General features: G+C 44.1%; 1 protein-coding gene across 7 annotated transcripts in view; it reads right to left on the bottom strand.

The window, feature by feature from the left end:
• Positions 1-18,451, bottom strand: part of NEDD4L (NEDD4 like E3 ubiquitin protein ligase) — a 364,715-nt gene that overhangs the window by 293,152 nt on the left and 53,112 nt on the right. Inside the window, exon 1 of one of the 7 annotated variants that reach the window (XM_043546256.1) lies at positions 2,903-3,127. The exons of 5 other annotated variants lie outside the window; for them this stretch is intronic. The gene's annotated coding sequence lies outside the window, so the exon portion shown is untranslated. Of the gene's footprint in view, positions 1-2,902; positions 3,128-18,451 lie in introns of those variants that run through there. One more of the 7 variants, XM_037902592.2, reaches the window with a different exon arrangement.

Here is an 18,451-nt window from a genome sequence, read left to right as displayed (position 1 = left end):
AATTTAATTGCTAAGCACGTTCAATTTTAGTTTTGTTTTGACCAATGATTAACATGAAGTTATGTACTCTTGCAGCCCTAAAAATGGCAGGTAAGTTATTCTTTAGCAAGAAGCAAAAAAATCTATAACCTCTTAACAGATTGCACAACTTTATTTTTTACTTTAGTAATTCATCTTGCCATTTTACAGAGGACAGGCTTGAGTAAGTCTGTACCAACTCATGTTTGAGCTCAAAATTAGCTTTTCTCAGTCTCAAAAAGTAATAAAATGAAAAAGCAACTAGGTTCTATTAATGGCCAACAAATAAGCAAAGACCCAGTTCTTTTTTAAAAAACAGACTAAAAAATAGCAGTAGTATTTACAAAATTATGGGAATGAAAGTTTAATACAGATTTTTCATGTTATAACATGAACTACACATTTGTTTTCCTGCAAGTGCCCCAAAGTGCAAAACCACTTCAGTATCTACTGCATCATTCATGTAGCCCAACATGTTTCTAGGGTGACCAGGTGTCCGGTTTTTGACTGGAACACCCGGTCGAAAAGGGATTCTGGCAGCCCGGTCAACACCACTGACCGGGCCATTGACTGTCCAGTTGGTAGTGCCACGTAGCAGACTGGCAGGCTCCCTGCTAGCCTCCGCGCCACACAGCTCCCAGGAATCAGCTGGCCTGTCCCCCCTCCGGCTCCGACGCGGCCAATAAGAGCAGCAGGGGTGGCGCCTACAGACACGGCAGTGCACAGAGCCGCCTCGCCGGACCTGGCAAAAAAGCTGGAGGGGGGACATGCAGCTGCTTCCAAGAGCTGCCTGAGATAAGCGTCTCCTGGAGCCTGCACCCCTCCCATGCCCCAACCTCCTGCCCCAGCCCTAATCCCCCGCTGCCGCCCTCCAAACCCCTAATCCCCAACTGAGAGCACCCTCCTGCACCCCACACCCTTCACCCCAACTCAGAGCCCGAACCCGCAGATGGAGCCCCCTCCCGCACCCTGAAGCCCTCATTTCTGGCCCCACCTCGGAGCCCGCACCTCCAGTTAGCTCCCTCACCCCTTACAGCATCCCAACCCCCTGCCCCAGCTCAGTGAAAGTGAGTAAGGGTTGGGGAGACTGAGCCACCGAGAAAGGAGGAATGTAGTGCGGGCGGGGCCTCAAGGAAAGGGCTAGGCTAGGGTGTTCAGTTTCGTGTAATTAGAAAGTTGGCAACCCTATAACTTTCTTTTTAAAATTGGTCTAAAAAACAAACAAAAGAAACAACCAAATAAAAGATACCATTGCTCTTTCAGTTTCAGTGTCTGTTTTTAGACTTCTCCAATTTTCAGGCAGAAAGTTTTTGGCCTTTGATTGTTTTCATCAGGTCAAATTAATGCTTTTCAGGAACACAGGTCAACTCATTAAGCTGAAGCATGTAGTTGTGGAGTTTTTTCTTGGAAGAGGGGTAAATGAAGAGAGATTTAAAAAAAACAGAGGAACACAAAATTAATATGCAACACATTCAGTGGATTAAAAGATGACTGATAGGTCTCAAAATACAATTATAAACAGGGAATCATCACTGAACAAGTGTGTTTCTTTGGGGTACTGAAGGAATCGGTTCTTGGCCCTACGCTATTTAACATTTTTATCAATGACCTAGAAGAAGACACAAAATCAGTGATAAAGTTTGCAGAGGACATAAAAATTGGGGGGCAGTGGCAGACAACGAAGAGGACACGTCACTGATTCCGGGCGATCTGGGTCCAATCAAACAACATGTACATTTATGCATATTAAGTCACATGTATACATCTAGCAACAAAGACTGTAGGCTATGAGATGAGGGACTCTATTCTGGGAAGCAGTGACTTTGAAAATAATTTGGGGGTTACAGTGAATAATCAGCTGACCATGAGCTCCTAGTGCAATGCTATGGCCTAAAGGGTTAATGAAATCCTAAAATCGATAAAGAGAGGGATCTCAAGTACAGGACCGTCTCCAGCGTTTTTGCCACCCCATGCGGCAAAAACAAAAAAAACAAAAAAAAACTTGCTGCCGAACGGCGAGGCGGAATCCTGCCCACCAAACACGGAGGTGGAGTGATGGTGCGGCCGCCGAATTGCCGCCGAGTGCGAAACGCGCTGTGACGGAGCAGCCGTTGAATTCCCGCCGCCGCCAAGGGCGGATTGCCGCCGCCAAGGGCGGATTGCCGCCCCAGAGCCCGACGTCCTGCCGCCCCTTTACATTTTCCGCCCCAGGCACCTGCTTGGTTCGCTGATGCCTGGAGCCGGCCCTGCTCAAAGTAGAATGGTTATTTTTATCTCTGTATTTGGCATTGGTGCAACCGCTGCTGGAGTACCGTACCCAGTTCTGATGTCCACAATTCAAGAAGAAAGTTGATAAATTGGAGAGGGTTCAGAGAAGAGTCACAAGAGTGATTAAAAGGATTAATAAAACATGCCTTATAGTGATAGCCTCAGAGAGCTCAAGCTAAAAAGCTTACCAGAAGAGAAGATTAAGGGGCTTCGATTACAGTTCCTAAGCTTCAGAGCCTGAGCTGAAATTCAAAGTGCTGTCTCTACCGCTAATTTTAGAGCCTTTCTAGTCCCAGCCTGCCAACCCAACTGGGAGACTTACTCCAAAATACTGTGTAGACACCAGACTGGGCTAGTTCTTATGCACCAAGTCTGCTAGAAAATCCACATGTGGAAGTGCAGTTAGTACTTTTAGGGCACCAAACATTCTAGCACTGGTTCCGCCTTGTGGACTAAAACCAATCAATCAATGTTATAACCACGTTAAGAGTAATACATTGCAGGAAGTTATAGCGCAACAAAATTTTACATTTTAATTGAAAAAGTAAGACATGTACTGTACTTTCTTCAGACAAGTTATAAAGCAACCTGTGCAAACAGAACTAAGGGGACATACCTTATGAGTGCGCTTGAAGCAGAATTCAGCCCATGAAAACACGTCCCACTTTTAATACAAGATGAGCAAATATGATAGTTAATTCTGTGTGTCACAATAACACCCAGAGGCATCATCAGAACTAAGATGCTGTTGTGCTAGGCACTATTCAAACATATAAATTACCTAAGCAACAACCCCCGCAAGATCAGTATTTCATACACCCCAACAAGCTCCCAGTTTAAAGATGAGATTAGGTTCCCATTCATATGCCTCATTCACTATGGCTTTCTATCTCCGCCCAAGAATATGCTCAGCTCTGTAAAAGGACAGGCTTGAATGCCCTCCCACTGTGGTTTACAGTTTGCTGGCTGACTGATTAACACATTTCCAATGACTAAGCACTCGGCCCTACAGGCATTCCCATTTTGAGCCAGTTAATATGAAACAAAGGAGTCAAGCTAGCTCAGGCAGTCTAAACAAAAAATTTTTAAAAATCTACACAGAGACTTGTCCCATGGAAAGGGAATTCACAGTATGTTTGACACTGCCCTTAACTCCCCAATTTTCCTAAATGAGAAATGGTCATTGAAATGTGACTTTAAATATCAAACTTCTGATCTACTGCCCTTGAGGGCTGCAGGAGAACTATCAGCTGAGAAATAGGAAAAAGTATGAAAGATGGCCAAAAATATAAATTTATCTTAAAACAAAAAAGGATGGGAGCTTAATCCAGTTCAATTAAAGAGACACTGCGGGTAACAAAAAAAACAACCCTGTGGTTTCCACTCTGAAGGGAGCACAAATCTTTTGTTAAGTCTTTCAGAAGGGAATGCAACAGACAAGTCAAATGGAAGAAATAACCTGTACAGCCTCATATCAGCATACTACAGTTGTGACACAGGTATGACCAATACAGTACCCCTTCTCTGCTCAAAATACTTAATCAAATGAATCTTACTCTAGCGTTTGTGGATCAAGCACACCCGGGCTCTGGAATAACGGACAGGAGCAGACCTAGGGACATTATGACTTGAGTTCCCAGCATCAAATGGTATGTCTGACAGCTAGGGTCATCAGGTGTGAAAACCAGGAGCGCTTGGACCTGAAGGAGATACATACTCTGTCCAGTCCAACCTTAAACTAGGAAGGATAAGTGTAACCTCCCCCTGAAGAAAGGGAGGTTATATACCTCCACTTGCCACATCTACAAATTAACACATGCCCACCACCAGGGACCATGATCTTGAAACAAAATTAGTAAACCCAGAGAGGCCTCCAGGACAAAGCAACAGTATAAAGGGATCGAGGATCCTGCATAAACTAGCGAAGATTCAAGAAAGGTGAGTGGTAAAGGGAGTGGTCCCTTCTCTGAAATTTAGACTTATGGCAGCTCTTGGTTTTCCCCTTACTTTTACTTGTGCATCCCATCATCCACATAACAAGGTAGGACAGTCTACTTGGGAGGGGCACTGAACCACAGCAGTGTTAACTGGAGTTGAGCTCAATTGTGCGTTCCAGCTGGCTCAGTAAGGGCCTCATCCCAGAGGCACTCACCAGAAAGATGCAAAAGAGTCACTCACCAGAGGCACTCACAGGGACAAGACAAAAGTATGCAGAGACCAAAAACCCCTCAAACAAATTCCCAAAATTTCAATCCTCGAAGGCCTTACATTGTTTTACCATGTGTAAGGGGACTGTTGCCCCCTTACTAACATTTAGTGGGGGTGTTTTAGTTGCTAGCTCCCAGTACTAAAAAGGGGGAAGGGTCGATGGGGAATCAGAACCCTGAGACTGACAGCCCCCAGAAACAATGGGGAGAGGCCAATGCTCCAGGTCAGCCTGAATGCCATGGCGGGCAGGCTAATCAGGGAGTCAGGAGGCCAGGGCGGTCCTGTCCTCCGTGTGAGCTGGAATTGCCTGGGTCAGACAGAGTGGGGCCAAGCTAAGGAGAAAGCAGGGGACCAAGCTGAGCTGGGGAGCAGAGCTGGGCCAGATCCAGAGAGAGCAGACCTGCAGCCCCAAAGCCAGAGGCACAGCCCAGAGAGAGCAAACTTCCCCTGGGAGCAGAGCTGCAGCAATCAGAGCCAGAGGGGCCAGAAAGCAGCCCAGGGAGCAGGTCAGGCTGGGAGCAGAGTCACAGAAGCAGCCTGCAGAGCAGACCTGTCCTGGGAGCAGAGCTGTAGCAACCAGAGGCAGAGGGGCCAAAGAAGCAGCCCAGGGAGCTGGAGGCAGAGCAGCAGCAGCAGTGCTGAGACAGAATGATGGAGCTGGGGCTGGAGCAGTCCGGAGCTGGGTGCAGTGAGCAGCTGGGGAGCGCGAGGGGGACCCTGTGCAGCGGGCCCAGCACAGGGAGATGCCTCAGCTAAGGGGCTCTGCAGGCCAGGCTTGGATCATAACCCCGACAGGGCAGGGGCGACACTGGGAAGAAGGGTCCTACCACTTAGAGCCTGAGAGCGTGTGGCCACCACCAGAGCAAGTGTCCAACCCACAGCATCCCTGCAGCACAGCCAGGGCCTGAGCAGAAGGCCTGGGACTTACAAGGAACAGACTGTGAACTGCCCTGACATTCCAGAGACACTGTTTGTGATGTTCCCTGCCACAGAGCGGGGTGATGTGTTTCCTTTAACCTTTCCCATTTTTCCTTATTCTTTTTAAAATTTATTGTTGATTAAATAATTTGCATTTGCTTTAAATTGTATGTAATGGTCAGTGGGTGCCCAGTGCAGAGAGAGTACCCCGGAGTGGGGACACCCTAGCCCCTGTCCTAGGTGACTGCAGCAGGATTGGGGGGGGGGTCGAGCCCCCCAGGAATCCTGGGCCCAGCCTTGTTGGGGTTACGAGGACTCTGTCAAACAGGAGAGTGGAAGGGGAGTCCTCAAGGGCAGGGAGGTCACTGGGTAAAGGAAGTGGGAGCGAGGACTCAGATCCTTTCGCTAGCCCACTTCACCGGGGTAAGTGCAGAAGCCAGGAAAGTTCCCCACAATAGCGGGACTATTTCCCCACTTACACATGCATAAAACCATATTGACTTGGACTCCTCCTAATCTGCAGGAAACAAAAGCATGAAGAGGAAGCCAGATAGCATAAAGCTGTAACCTCCATGTTTGGATGCTGGATGTGGCGAAGAAAGCCCAAGAGCATGGCCAAGGCCAGTCAACATATAATAAATCTATAAGCATAGCTGGCAGTTTGCATTCTCTCTCAATAAGAGGTGCAATTATAGGAAGTAGATGGTTTTCTATTTATAGGATGGGGGGAGAAGAGGCACAGGGCCAACCACTACTTCTGTGGAAAGCCCAATTTGCGCATGGATGCCTCTGATGTTGGGCATTTCTAGAATATTTTACTGAACATCACACCAAATATAAATGTGAACTTGCATTAAGACTCCTGCGGTGACTTAACACTCTTGGGATCACGCTACAATACCTAATAGAGTTTTATACTGAACTAATAAGCAGCATTTCTGCAGTCAGACAATAAAACGGATAGAAGCATTAAGGATATGAAGCCCAAGTCTATTATTTCATCAGCAGAGGAAACTGAACTAAGATATCAGAAGTCTCCAGGGTGCAAGAGCTATTTAACTTGAGACAGAAAAACAGAAATCAAGGTCCCATTAGAGGTGTCTTCATCAGCAGCAACTTGTGAAACTGGCTAAACGTACCTTTTGGTTTTTTTAAGCTATAGATCAGTCTTTCTAACAGGAAAGAGAACAGCTGTTTGGGGGGAGTTGTGTGTTTTTGTATTAATACTGTTAACAGCCCAGGACAACAGAATTTAAGAGAGTTTTACCTAGCAGAGGTATCAAAATGAAAAAAAGTTCGATCTGGAGAATTTTTGCAAAATTTATACTCAGATTAGTTTTGTTAAGAGCATTCATGAAGGGTGCCAGAACTGCAGGCTTATACAAGATGAAGAGAGAAGGGCTGGGGAGAGGGGAAAAATTACACATCTAAGTGTAATTTAGATGAGGGAGAAAAAGAAAAGAAAAAAAAAATCACCCTGACCAGTTTCCTATAGTTAGTTTCTAAGTGGTGAGCAGCTGAAAAAAGTAATTTCTGTAACTGCAAAGCTCTTAATGTGCGAAGGGAATGCTACTATATCAAGCTGAGGATTTTCTCACAGCAAATAGGCAAGACCTGGGACAAGATCCAGTTCCACCTTGGCCAAGTCTGCACCATGGTGCTATATCAGAACAGCTGCACTGATGCAGCTGCACCACTGTAGGGTGTCTGGGGGAGACACTATGCCAATGGGAGAGCACTCTCCCATTGGTATAATTACTCCACCTCCGCGAAAGGTGGAAGCTATGTCAGTGGGAGAGCATCCCCTGGCGACATAGCGCCAGTATGGACAGCGCTTAAGTCAATGTTACTTGCATCTCTCAGAAAGGTGTCTTTTTCACACCCCTGAGTGACTAAGTTACATCGCCTTAAGCAGCGATGTAGACCAGCTCCTACCCAATAGGATAGGAGACCACAGCATATGAGAGATACAGTATCTATCTTTTTAAAAAACAAAGAAAAGAGCCCTATATTTGAATAAAATAAATATTAGCTAACCATCACATCAGGAACCACTGGAGGCAGAGAAAGGATGTGGTCAGATTTAGACCTCATGGTTTTCAAAGGAGAGGGGTGGGATTCTGAGTGCTGCAACCATACAAGAAGCCAACTAATTTTCACTGGTAACCTAAACTCCTGCAGGTCAAAATGAATTTCATATTTGACAGGCCTGATCATTAGCCCTCTGTGCTACACACATTAAATATATTATGCCTCCGAACCAGCACTTGAATTGGACCATCACACATTATAATTAAAAAGACAACAGAATATGAAGAACTATGCAATCTTAATTTTAACATGGCTAATAGAAACAAGCATTTACAGAAGTAGCTACTTATTTAACAGTAGCGTATTGTTTTCACATTGTCAGCCAGCTCACATGTAGTTTTCTGGAAGGCAACAGACTTGCTCGCAGGTTAAATGTACACAAGTGATTATTTTTAAAACAATCTGAGTCACAGCAGTCCTGCATTTCAAAGGAGACTACATCAGGGAAGGGAAGAAAAAAAATGAGCCAACCACTTATACAGAAATGAGCCAACCACTTATATGAGCCAACCACTTTCATCCACACATCTCACAGTACTTTACAAAGGATGTCAGTATCATTATCCCCATTTTCCCCATTTTATAGGTAGGGAGACTGAGGCAGAGGTTAAATGATCTGCCTCCACAGAACAGCAGGCCAGTGCAGAGTCAGAAATAGAACCCAAGTCTCCTGAGTCCCAGTCCAGTGCTGTATCCACTTCGCAATATATTGAAATAGCTAGCTTAGCTACTACCCCTCTTTATATAGAGGTTTACTTACAAGAATCTGCTTTAAAAATAACAATACTGTGTATTTTGGAAAGAAGTTAACACCCCATGTGAGCACTGATCTGTTTTTACAACTATACGCAGCCATATCCAACTGTGATGAATTGGGGATCTGTCTGTACAACTTCTGAATTGTGGCTGGTATTATGAAATTGTATCATGAAAGCCTTCTGTATGTCTATCCACGATACCCTACCAACTTGAACGTATGTCTCTTCCTAGACCAGAAACAATGGAGAATATTGGACAGTAACAATAGTTGTTTGAATGGATAAGATAGATCCTAAGTGGGTTTACTCAGCAGGAAGAAGGTGGTTCCACCTCCTAACTGAAGGGAGAGGGGAAGTGGAGAGAATGGGAACTTACCAAAAGACCAGAACAAAGGAAGCCAGGTGTTTGGGGAGGGAAGAGGGGGGAGAATCTACAACCTCTCCTGAAGGATGACCCATCACTCTCACAGATCTTGGGAGACAGGCCAATCCTTGCCTACAGACAGCCCCCCAACCTGAAGCAAATATTCACCAGCAACCACACACCACACAACAAAAACACTAACCCAGGAACCTATCCATGCAACAAAGCCCGTTGCCAACTCTGTCCACGTATCTATTCAGGGGACACCATCATAAGGCCTAATCACATCAGCCACACTATCAGAGCCTCGTTCACCTGCACCTCTACCAATGTGATATATACCATCATGTGCCAGCAATGCCCCTCTGCCATGTACACTGGCCAAACCGGACAGTCTCTACGTAAAAGAATAAATGGACACAAATCAGACGTCAAGAATTATAACATTAAAAAAAAAGAAAAGGAGTACTTGTGGCACTTTAGAGACTAAGGTGCCACAATTACTCCTTTTCTTTTTGCGGATACAGACTAACACGGCTGCTACTCTGAAACCCAACATTCAAAAACCAGTAGGAGAACACTTCAATCTCTCTGGTCTCTCGATTACAGACCTAAAAGTTACAATATTACAACAAAAGATCTTCAAAAACAGACTCCAGCGAGAGACTGCTGAATTGGAATTAATTTGCAAACTGGACACCATTACATTAGGCTTGAATAAAGACTGGGAGTGGATGTGTCATTACACAAAGTAAAATTATTTCCCCATGTTTATTTTTCCCCCCTACTGTTCCCTCAGACGTTCTTATCAACTGCTGGAAATGGCCCACCTTGATCATCACTACAAAAGGTTTTTTCCTCCCCCGCTCTCCTGCTGGTAATAGCTCACCTTACCTGATCACTGTTGTTACAGTGTGTATGGTAACACCCATTGTTTCATGCTCTGTGTATATAAAATCCCCCTACTGTATTTTCCACTGCATGTATCTGATGAAGTGAGCTGTAGCTCATGAAAGCTTATGCTCAAATAAATTTGTTAGTCTCTAAGGGGCCACAAGTACTCCTTTTCTTTTTAAGGCAATATCAGTATCCCTAAAGTTTGTGCAACAGAATACTACAGATGCAGTTAAAAACAGGAAGCCTGATTTCTCTTTACATATGCACAGTTTGAACCCACAAGCCAGAATACTTGCACTTGTACCTTTACCTACTGAGTTGCAAGTGCTAATAAAATAAGTAGAAACATCTGTACCAACAATTCAAATGAGGGATCAAGAGAGGCTGTCCTTTAAAATAACCTGCCTTGGCACTGAGTTAGTTATTGGTGCACTTTGTTGCTCCTTATTACTGGCCAATCTACTACCATTGATTCTGTAACATTTCTTTTAAAAAAATAATTTTCCTTTAAGGTAGCCAAGAAGAGTTTTGGTGGCCTATAGAGTTATTACCACGTATGCATGTTAATGTAGTTTATGTTCTCTGGACCAGCCAGGAAAAGCATTTAATCTGATGTGGCAACAGATATCTTCACTTACACCCTGAAATTTAGCAAAAGGACTTTTCAGCCTTAGTTATTATAAACTTGTGACCAGCTGACATCATTGCCTTTGCAGGAGATATGCATGAGAATGCAGACACTAGAAGCAATTTATCTAAACTGGCAGAATTTATATGTGGGGGTAAAATGTGACCCTGACATAAAAGAGAGGTCTGCCATAAGTGTTTAAAATGGCCAATCCCAAAGCAGATCTTGTGAATAGTCCACAGGCTGACTTTTATGGCTGTATAGCAGAGTATGGAAAAACAAGTCATTGTCCGCTGAATTTAAGCTTGCATTTAAATAAGTGTCTAGCTCTCACAATTGCAAAGAAATAATCTGCCTACCCTGAATTACTATCACCTAATGACAGGTTTCAGAGTAACAGCCGTGTTAGTCTGTATTCGCAAAAAGAAAAGGAGTACTTGTGGCACCTTAGAGACTAACCAATTTATTTGAGCATAAGCTTTCGTGAGCTACAGCTCACTTCATCGGATGCATACTGTGGAAAGTGTAGAAGATCTTTTTATACACACAAAGCATGAAAAAATGGGTGTTTACCACTACAAAAGGTTCTCTCTCCCCCCACCCCACTCTCCTGCTGGTAATAGCTTATCTAAAGTGATCACTCTCCTTACAATGTGTATGATAATCAAGGTGGGCCATTTCCAGCACAAATCCAGGGTTTAACAAGAACGTCGGGGGGGGGGGGGGGGGGGGGGGGGGCGAGAGAGGAAAAAACAAGGAGAAATAGGTTACCTTGCATAATGACTTAGCCACTCCCAGTCTCTATTCAAGCCTAAGTTAATTGTATCCAATTTGCAAATGAATTCCAATTCAACAGTCTCTTGCTGGAGTCTGGTTTTGAAGTTTCTCTGTTGTAATATCGCAACTTTCATGTCTGCAATTGCGTGACCAGAGAGATTGAAGTGTTCTCCGACTGGATTATGAATGTTATAATTCTTGACATCTGATCCGCGTCCACCCATTCTCTCACGCAGAGACTGTCCAGTTTGACCAATGTACATGGCAGAGGGACATCGCCGGCACACGATGGCATACATCACATTGGTGGATGTGCAGGTGAACGAGCCTCTGATAGTGTGGCTGATGTTATTAGGCCCTGTGATGGTGTCCCCTGAATAGATATGTGGGCACAGTTGGCAACGGGCTTTGTTGCAAGGATAGGTTCCTGAGTTAGTGGTTCTGTTGTGTGGTATGTGGTTGCTGGTGAGTATTTGCTTCAGGTCGGGGGGCTGTCTGTAGGCAAGGACTGGCCTGTCTCCCAAGATCTGTGAGAGTGTTGGGTCATCCTTCAGGATAGGTTGTAGATCTAATGAAGTGTTGTCTTTCCAAGTTCAATAATCATTCCTCTGCTGCTGTTCATAGCTTTGCCAAGTATAAGCAGAAGGTAGTAAGACTGGTTAGTTTCACTGCTGCTATCCAGAACCCTGTGGACAGCAGTGAAATCATCAAGAACCATGTTGAATTACCACTGATGCTTCTTGGGAAAGCTCTGGGCAGAGGCAGGCACTGGAATTATTTGCAAGGGAACAAGGATCCAACCTCCATTGCCAGCCCAAGACAGTGAACAGACCTGTTTCCTTCCAGCAATAAAGGGGAGTTGAGCTTCAAGCACATTAGCCAGATGACAAGGGAAAAATGGAGTCCCCACAAAAGTGCCAGGGATTCTTCCAAGCAGCTGAGTGTGGTCTGGACTTCTCACTAGGATATTGTGCCTAGACATCACAGAAGAGCCCTCAACTATTTCTTTCTTTCTCTCTCTCTTTTACACTGTTGTATCCACTTCTGGCTAATAGTTTTGCCCTCCAGTTAGTAGGCATCTGGTCAAGTATCAAAACCTTCTCCAACACTGAGCATCATGGGATTTTTCATACTGTAGAATGGTGTTCCAGTAGCACCTTGAAATCTCAACAAATTTTCAAAGAAGAAACAAAGAATAGGAAACGTTTCATGCAGTGTTTTTTACATTGGGCAAAGTGCTGCACATAAGTCATGGTGTAATTAAAGTGATCAATGCGTGTATTTGATGCTCAGGATTCTTATAAAAAAAAAATCTAATGAATGAGGAAGCATCAGCCAGTAACTAACAGAAGTGACCTTAGTCAATTAGATGATCAGTCAGCCAAGAAGCCATGAACATTCCTCACTAAATGAAGCTCTATTATAGCATGGCTCCAAGAAAGAAATGAAGGATACTAACATACAGCATGTAGTACCAAAACAGAACGTTTTGAATTTTCTCCAAGTGCAGTCATCAAAGTATTAAAGATGGAGAATCAGAATATGTTAATAAATTCATTAAGTCTGTGGTTCCCAATCTTCTCCCTCTTCTCCCTCCTGCCCCACCAGCTTGAAACCTAACAAACTATGCAATGGAGTAAATGATGGTACATGGCACATGCAAGTCTGTTTTGTTACTTAATAATAATGGCATGAATGGAAGAACAGCTGCCAAGAACCCTTTGGAATGGAGAGAAAATATTAGGTGAAAATGGAACCGTTGGGCAAAGAGGTTTGGAAAAACGGAGTGAGGGGCAGGTAGCGAGAGAGGGAAAGGTTAAATTCATATTTTATATTCACAGCTAACTCCAACACAAATGCTTCGGAGGCAAGAGATGTTAAGTCGTTAGAGAGAGAAGGGGTGACAAATATTTACACACATTCAAAAGCTGGAGAGCAAAGTGATGGTTTTCACTAACATATGGGGTGGACCTTAAATGTTTATGTTTCAGACTAATTAGCTATGATAGGGTTTCACTACTACTCATTATTTTGGAAGAATCTTCAGTAGCCAACTAGACTGATGGCAATACCTCTACATGCATCTGCTTCTAGTACAGAAAATCTTTAACATTATTCCACTCTGTAAATTAGATGCGGGCAGTCATGGCAGGTGCTGGCTTCAAAAATATAGTCTGAAAGGTACTTACATACTTCCTCACATAGATGTCGCCCCCTAATGCCCCTCTTATTTTATCACCAAGGTAGCCTAACAAGCTTCAAAATGTGTTAGCCTACATCTTAACTGCTTTCCAATCATGTTAAGCAAACTCATTTGAGCTAACAACTGAGAGAAACAATCGGTCAGAAACTCTGATGGCTCCAGGCCCAGTCGCCTAGCAACCCAACAGAGCTCAGATGGGCCCAATAAACTCTCACTATGTGACTGTGCTCCCTGCTTTGACAGAAGGGCCAACAGATCACCATTTAAGCCTTGTCGCAATAGCGAGCTCAATGCATTCCACGTCCGCAGCTGTGCCAGACCAGCTTCCTGCACTGGCCCTTGCTCCAACCCAGGGACGGTGCAACCACTAGGCGAACTAGGCGGTCGCCTAGGGCGCCAAGTGGTTGGGGGCGGCCAAAAGCGCGCTCCAGGGAGGCGGTGGAACGGAGGTGAGCTGGGGCAGAGGGGCGCGGGGAGGGCCGCCTGCAGCAAATAACCTGGGGGGGGAGGGGGGTGCACAGGACAACCGCTCCCCGCCCCAGCTCACCTCTGCTCCGCCTCCTCCTCTGAGCACGCCACCCGGTTCTGCTTCTCTCCCTCCCAGGCTTGCGTGCCAAACAGCTGATTGGCACTGCAAGCCTGGGAGGCGGGAGAAGCGGCGGCGGCAGCATGCTCAGGGAGCAGGCGGAGGAGAGATGAGCTGGGGCGGGGAGTTGCTGCACAGCTCCCCGAAGGGAGAGGGGGTGGCGGGGAGCTGCCGCAACTCCCCGCCCTAGCTCACCTCTGCTCAGGGGCGCCTTAGGGTGGTGGGGAGCTGCTGCAGGGGGGGCCCCTCAGGGCGGGGGGGGGGGTGCAAGGTGGAAGTTTTGCCTAGGGTGCAAAACATCCTTACACCAGCCCTGCTTCAACCCCACCCTGCTCCTACCTCCCTCAGAACTCTTCCAGACTCCTACTCTGGCCTCTGGCTTGTTTTCTGACCACAAATCCCCTGGTTCTGCCCTCTGATTCTCCTCTGACCACTAGGTCAGACTCTTTTTTTGACCAATAGGTGGCACCATCTACAACCCAGGGCATGACAATCTCCTTGCCCCTCAAGATACACCAACACTCTTCTGCAGATGGACTACCACAGGCAAATACCTTCTAGAAAGTAGACTAACCCCACATGACATCGGTAAATTAAGCTACTTTCAAACCAGTTATTTTAGCTTTATGCTTCAGAATTAATCCATTATGCCATCTAGAAGGCATTCACCTCACATCTGTTCTCTGTTGTACTCCAAAAAGCATATATTTTTGGAGGGGACACTTACACTACTTCACTCCTGTTACAATTTCAGGAGCAACACGGATGTAGATGCACACAGCTAGACTTAGGGCTTATCTTCATGTACAGCGCCTCACCAAGAGGCAGTAGCTATGTCAGTGGGAGAAGCTCTCCCATTGACATAACGCTGTCCATCGGAGGAGGAGGGGTCAGTATAACTATGTTACTCAGGGGCGTATATTTTTCACACTTCTGAGTGACGTGGTTATCCCAATATAGGTCTGTAGTGTAGACCTGCCTTACCTCTCTTGCTTAACAGATTATGGTCTAACTTCCCAAATTTTGTCAATTGTTCAATTTTTCAACATTAAGACTGGGATTGCAAAAGTTTAAGTGAGAGCAAAGTCTAGCCTGCACAATCTATAGTTATTGGTGATCTCTGAGCCAGAAAAACCAGTCTGTTTCCTCACAGTGAATTTGCAGCAGTGACAATTGAAAGGGGTACAGAAGTTTAACACACAGGAAATCCCCACAAACTGTTACCCCAGCAAGTGTTTTTAGAACTGTTGTTTGTTTTGTTTTTTAATGTTCCTCACTCACCTATTGCTATTTATTGGTCTTCCATAAAACTGGGGAAGTTTATTATGCCTGGGAGACAGTGAAACTGACTCTACACAAAGTGCCATCGAAACTTACAAGGTAAAATATTTTTCAGTTACAGCCATTCTAACCAAACAAAAAAAGACACGTGTGATTTTTTTTTTAAATTGATTGTCTCCTAGAAAAATCACCCAACACAGCTGACTTGTAAATCAATGGAAAAAATTGAAGTTAATGCACGCGCATGTGCACACACGCACACAGCGCGCCACTTTCAAAGTAAAATTGTACTTCACAGAAAACTAAAGTACATATTTATCAAACAACATATAGAAGTGAATTTCCAAAATAGTTCCAAAAAGTCACTCGCTACATCCATTTTCTGTAGATCTTTGAACAAGAACTGCCATTTTACTGACATTTCCTTCAGGCAGTCAAATATGATAACATCTGAGATAAAGGAAATAAATCAACATTTGAATGCAGACGTCAGTGTTGCAAGGGTTTTCTTAAGGTTTCAGTTATAAAAAAGTTAACCCCAAGCAGTTCGACTCAGACTTTAAGGTCAGAAGGGACTATCATGATCATTTTTCAGAGTAACAGCCGTGTTAGTCTGTATTCGCAAAAAAAAAAGGAGTACTTGTGGCACCTTAGAGACTAACCAATTTATCTGAGCATAAGCTTTCGTGAGCTACAGCTCACTTCGTCGGATACATCCGATAAAGTGAACTGTAGCTCACGAAAGCTTATGCTCAAATAAATTGGTTAGTCTCTAAGTTGCCACAAGTACTCCTTTTCTTATCATGATCATCTGATCTGACCTTCTGCATACTGCAGGCCACAGAACCTCACTCACTCCTGAAATAGACCCCTCACCTCTGACTGAGTTACTCAAATCATGGTTTAAAGACTACATCTTACAGATAATTCACCACTTACACTAGTTTAAACCTGCAAGCGATCTGTGCCTCAGGCTGCAGAGGAAGGCGAAAACCCCTCAGTGTCTCGGTCAATCTGACCCGAGGGTAAATTCCTTCCTTATTTACTCTTTTGCAATTGTACATAGATAGTACAATGGAAATTTATATTACATTACATTTTAAAACCATTTTACCAAGGCTATCTTGATAGAGTGCTGATCTACTACCATTACTGCATAAAAATGTTTTTTCTTTCTTTGAGTGAGATTGCCAGGGGGTGAGGGGAAGTTCTTGTTTATGTATACACCCATGCAATGCTTCATGAGTTTGAATGGTGCCATGTTGCCATTTGAAAGTTACCATGATAAGTATCAGATTTTCACCCTTATTGTTTAAAATTAGTAAAATTTTGTTTCTTCCCGACATTATGGCATGTCTCAAAACAGAAAAACACAATTCTGAGTAAATCTGATGAGGCAACAACAAAGCAAGCAAAATTATATACCTGGGCTGTTATCCTAAATTAGGACTCGAGATTATTTTAAATCTGACCATGTCAAAAAAGCATCACTCAAATGCTTATAAGAACATATCACTGTTATTTCATTAGATATTTCACCCTTTGCTGAAGTTTGCTGTGTCTATGGAGATTACTGTTCTGTATTCCAATTGTTCATGAGAAGATGATTTTCAGTCAGTCAATCAATGGATAATGATATATGGCTTTAAAGGGAAAAAAAACAAATGTCTTCAAATCACCAGATGGTCACTGAAATATACAGTCACATACAATATTTTCTTCAAATAAAAACTGCAGTTCACTGCAGCTAGTTTATACCCAACCTTTTAATCAATATGCAGTGTGAACATAAATTGCATATTTTCATCTTAGCCACCTTTCCTCAAAGAACATCAATTTGTGTTTTTTTTTTCTCCTCTTCCTATTACTATTTTGTTTGGGGACATACTTGTTTGCAGTTTCCTGAACCATCGCCGTGGTGGAATGGTGTAAGAATGAAAGATTCTCTTTTAAAATGCTCCTTAAATGGAGTAATAGATGGTCTCTCAGAGATTAAAGAAAACCATGTTCTTCCACATTGTAAAGAGGCACTCACTCGAGCTAGGCATGATACCGCATTCCTCTTCTTGTCCCTGCCACTCCCTGCAAGCTCCTGGATGATCTTAATTGGTCTTCAGTAGGGGGCTTGGCCCTCTGGCCAAGTCCAAATGAACCCCTCACCAGGTATTAATGAGTCCAATAACTACTAGTCTATTTTCCCTTGCTAAGGTCTTCTCAACCCTAGCTCTGGGCCCTTTAAATTCAGTCCCTTTGTTCAGGCTCCCAAGTAAGCCCTTCCTCCTTCTTGGGGTTTATACCATTTTACCTGTGGCTGGTGGGAAAACCCAGGCCCACCCACTACTCTGAGTTCCAACCCAGGGACCCTGCACACATTAGCCACATACTGCTTGTTCCAATTCATCACTGCTGTTTCCTTGGGCCTCCTCCTACCAGGCTTCTTATCTCCAGCCCTCTCTCAGGGCCAATGTCCTCAAGTTCTTCTCTATCTCCACGCCAGAGAGCAGCATCCTTCTTCACTCCTCTGATCCCAGCCAAGAACTGACCTGCTAAGGCCCTGCAGCTCTTTTTATGTGAACTTGCTCTGCTCTGATTGGCTGCTCTTTTCCTGCCACTTTGCTGCTTCCGGGGGCGGGGTGTAAGAGGACTGCAGGGTCTTCTGTAGGGAGTCTCAAAGGCCAAGTACACCCCATCACAGTCATTTTCACCAGTTACTCTTTTGGAACTGGTGACTTTACCTGAAATGTTGGAAGGAATTATACAGCAGAATATAATTTAAAATCACCTAAATTTTTGTAAAGTGTTGGTTTTGTATGGCTGTTCCATCACTCCTCTGATGCAGTATATGTCCAGATATTCAGATCTGTATATTTTGCGTATATGTATGTTCATTACATTTTAGCCAGAATAGTAGTTTGGTTTTCAGTTATTGTTTGTTTGGTTGGGTTTTTTCTGCTTTGTTTTGCTGGGGGGTGGAGGGGGAGCGGGGAAAAGAGAGAGAGTTTTGCCCTTAGCATTATCCATAGCAAAGTTTTATACAACGTGTATACAGAACTCCAAATAGATGAAAATGTATTTAGAGATCTAGATCAAGGCATTATTGGAAGCAAACTGCGCAGAGTTGACATCTGTGGTTTCTAGTGAGCACTAACCTCTTTTGGATGAAGTTAAGCTCGTTTTTTTGTGGGGGGTTTGGCAGACCAATTTCTCTTGACTCACCTTCTTGTTTGGCAATGGGCCTGAACAAGGAATTTTTTACATAATTTGCTGCAAAAATATTGTTGCTCAGTCCAGCCGAGAGAGATACCAGAGAATCCTACAGTACTGACAATTGCTTTGGACTATTATGAAACTTCTCAATTAATGAAAAGCCATAATTACAGCTTGAAGTACGAACCAGTTACCTTTATAAAAACATGCTATCAATTAGATTCATAAATGGTCCATAGTGTCACCT

This window comes from Chelonia mydas, chromosome 5 (genome assembly GCF_015237465.2).
Source record: "Chelonia mydas isolate rCheMyd1 chromosome 5, rCheMyd1.pri.v2, whole genome shotgun sequence".
Lineage (NCBI taxonomy): Eukaryota > Metazoa > Chordata > Testudines > Cheloniidae > Chelonia > Chelonia mydas.
The sequence above is the reverse complement of the archived record's forward strand: the minus strand, read 5'-3'. Positions and strand labels throughout refer to the sequence as shown.